The sequence below is a fragment of the Salmo trutta genome, unplaced genomic scaffold (assembly GCF_901001165.1).
Source record: "Salmo trutta unplaced genomic scaffold, fSalTru1.1, whole genome shotgun sequence".
NCBI classification, from domain to species: domain Eukaryota; kingdom Metazoa; phylum Chordata; class Actinopteri; order Salmoniformes; family Salmonidae; genus Salmo; species Salmo trutta.
In genome coordinates, this window is record NW_021823258.1 from 932225 (window position 1) to 936060 (window position 3836).

The window sequence follows — 3836 nt, forward strand, 5'->3', positions numbered from 1 at the left end:
ATGAGTTGAGCGTGGATGGCTATAAGGAACGTTAATCAATCTCGAAAAATAGATTGCCCGCTTCATCAGGCCGAAGCAGAAGATGATGAAGGATGTTTATTGGCCAGGCATGTTACACCAAAATTACTTTTGAATTTGACAATGACTGAAATGTTATTGAAGGCTTACTTCAACGTCACTTTTATATCGGTCTGATAATTCAAATTCGTTATTTTGTTAATTAATTAGTCCAGTTAATACGTTGTTAAAGCAGATACTTACAATTTTTTCGCATATCACAGGCCTGAAAATGTCTGCTGCCCAAGTTGATGGAAAAAACCTATGCAGTCTGCAATGGTGGCTCTAGAGGGCGCTACTTCCTTTGTAAAACGTCGATCTTTTTTACATTTATTTTCCTCAACGCTGCCTTTTGCTTGGGCACTGAGCTAGGCTATATTTAGTGTGTAATATCAATGACAAGCGATTCAACACTTAGTTCTATATGTTTCTATGGCTAGATTGTGATTCTGGCAGTGCCAGGGTTATTGATAGCCTATAGTGACCAAAGGTTTCACCTGCTATAGGCGTGCGCAGTGAGCAGCATGTGAACAGCCATAGCACCATAAACAGTAGCCTACCAGGCAGCCCGCTACATATCTTCATTACTCTGAAATATGTTTTACCTAGTAGCCTATACATCTAGTATTTGTCCAAAATTCATAAGCACAATGACTGTTTTTGGACACCTTTGGTGCTAGAAAGCTATAGGGTCTAATCAAACTCATCCCCCAAACAGAATGTAGGTGACCTGAGAACTTATATTTCCTTCATCTCATCTAACAATGCTTCAGACACAGTCAGAGATCTATTATGAGTGAGTATAGCCCGGTGTCTGTGACTGATGGTTGGTGGGAGACGAAGGGAGAGGAGAGGAGGAATGGGGAGGTGGTTCTCAGAACCAGTAGGGCCCGGTGTCTGTGACTGATGGTTGGTGGGAGACTAGAGGAGAGGAGAGGAGGGATGGGGAGGTGGTTCTCAGAACCAGTAGGGCCCGGTGTCTGTGTCTGATGGTCGGTGGGAGACTAGAGGAGAGGAGGGATGGGGAGGTGGTTCTCAGAACCAGTAGGGCCCGGTGTCTGTGTCTGATGGTTGGTGGGAGACTAGAGGAGAGGAGAGGAGAGGAGGGATGGGGAGGTGGTTCTCAGAACCAGTAGGGCCCGGTGTCTGTGTCTGATGGTCGGTGGGAGACTAGAGGAGAGGAGGGATGGGGAGGTGGTTCTCAGAACCAGTAGGGCCCGGTGTCTGTGTCTGATGGTTGGTGGGAGACGAGAGGAGAGGAGAGGAGAGGAGAGGAGAGGAGAGGAGGGATGGGGAGGTGGTTCTCAGAACCAGTAGGGCCCGGTGTCTGTGTCTGATGGTTGGTGGGAGACGAGAGGAGAGGAGAGGAGAGGAGGGATGGGGAGGTGGTTCTCAGAACCAGTAGGGCCCGGTGTCTGTGACTGATGGTTGGTGGGAGACGAAGGGAGAGGAGGGATGGGGAAGTGGTTCTCAGAACCAGTATGGCCCGGTGTCACAGAAGGGACAATAACTAATATGGCAAACACAGCACAGCAGCATCCAGTCTGCCTCCCAAATGACAAACTACATAGGGAATAGAGGTCTATTTTGGACAAAGCCAGAGTCCTCCATCTCCATCCTCAGTTCCCACGACCTGCACTAAAATGCCAGTCCCTCTATCTGGCTCGTTTTAAACACAACGCCAAGTTGACCTGGGACATTTATAGACTGAGGTCGATTATGTAATAGTTTCTCTGAACGGAACAATCTTTTGAGGATTCAAGGATTTTTCATTGCAGTGTTCTGCTGTGGTCATAATCGAGATAGGGCCCTGAAAGTCGTTCTTGACGTGAATGAGATGGGGTTGCATATACTGTAGGCTATAGCCTGTCTTATTTTCTATTTGAATATCGACATAACCTATTTGTTTCTGGACTATAGGGATTCACTTGAAATAGTGGTTGTATCTGTGTAACACGTTCGTGCCGAATCAAATGAAGCTTGTTTTGCGGTTCCATCTGGGTGTAAACATTACGCATATTTTGGCCACGTTTGACGCGCGTAAAATCGAGGTCTTTGGAACTCAAACTGTAGCCGACTATGGTGTAAACTTAATTATCTTCCATCGGCTTCCCATAAATGTGTCTATTAAGCCACTAAGGCATTTAAAAACTGCATGTTTACAAACTGGTTAGCCTCCTATTGTCAGGGATACAGGTCTCACGCTTGGGATTGAATCCATCCAGATATAATTCAAGTCAGGTTTAACAGATTTCCTCCTTCCTTCCTACATCCTCCAGAAATCAAAGCACAAGCCCTATCTGACTTTACTGTGATTATTGTGCTCCCTCTCCAGAGATAGTACGTCTGGAAAATCATGGACGGTTTACTCTATTTTCTAACGTTGTAACAAGCGAACATCTGGAACCAGTCAGATCGTCTACAGGGGAGGGGGCTTGGTCGTCACCCCCCTCTCTCTTGTGCGCTCTCCCTCTCTTTCCTCTCACCAGACAATATCACTGCAGAAAGGTACAAGCGGCCGCTCTCCACAGGGCTATTTGAACAACTCCCGTTTCGTACGATTTTGTGCCTGGAATTGATGACAGAAAGTATCTGTGAATGAGGCACGCCACGTGTATTTGCCTGTTTTTTGGACAGCATTTGGTGGAATCGATTCTATTGGAAGATTTAACCCTGTGTGAGCAGCAGTTCTGGAATATATATTTTTTGTTGTTCCGCTGAGAGCTTGAATCTTTGCTTCTATTCCTTTTACGGCATCAGTGGCAGCGCGCGGGGCTTGGTGTCATTGGACGGGCTTTTTGATGTACCCTATTTAAAACATTTGCAGGCAAATTGATAGGATTTTGATTAATAGGTAGGCTAGCAGCAAATGGTGCTAGTGCCATGTTTCTTAGGTAGGGCCCGGATGTTCCGAGGATGCACTGGTTCGTCTTCTTAGGTGGTTCAAGCGAATATCTATTTATGTGTTTCACCTCCAGAATGGGGATCAGGTAATATTTACTGAAACGCAACAACAACCGGAATATCGAAGCTGTCCGGACGTTATTCTTTATTTCCCTCTTTGGTTTCTTTTTTCTTCTCTACTCCTCCTTTTTACAACCGTTTTCTCCATTCATCTACGGATAAAGCTGGACCACATTTATGGTAAATGAAAGCAAAAACATGTACATACCAGAGGACACCCTTGAGAACCATCAAGGTAATGTCTTTTTGTTGATATTCAGTTGTTTTCAAGCTGTGTGAGTGTCTGTGTTGATGTGGGAGATGCATGATATTTCTTCTGGTTTGGAGACGGAATGGGTTGTTACCTTCTCTTTTAAACAGATCAACATATAACACAAACCATACCGGGTTATTGGAAGTGTCAGTGAGTTTTCACTGTCCGAGTTGTATCTGCATACATTCAGGCAGCCGTAGTTAGGCTAGCCTAGCAGCAACAGATCATCATTATAATTAGCTGACAGGTAACCAACGGACTAACACATGATCGCACCCCTATTGGGTAAATATGGTTTCACACATGCATTTTGCCCTAATGCCAATGTTATAATCGTTTACAAACTTGTGGATCGATTCATTTTTAATGCTTGGAGCATTGAAATCAAGCCCGTTTACAGAATGCAATGGAGGAAACGCACGGCCTGAGTGCATGCACAAAATCATAGCCCACTGATGCGCATCGATATTTTCGATCACCTATCGATTCATTTATCATGGATCGATCCTCGCGTGTGAAACGTATAGGGATAAAGTAGGTTACATGTAATTTGCATTCATGG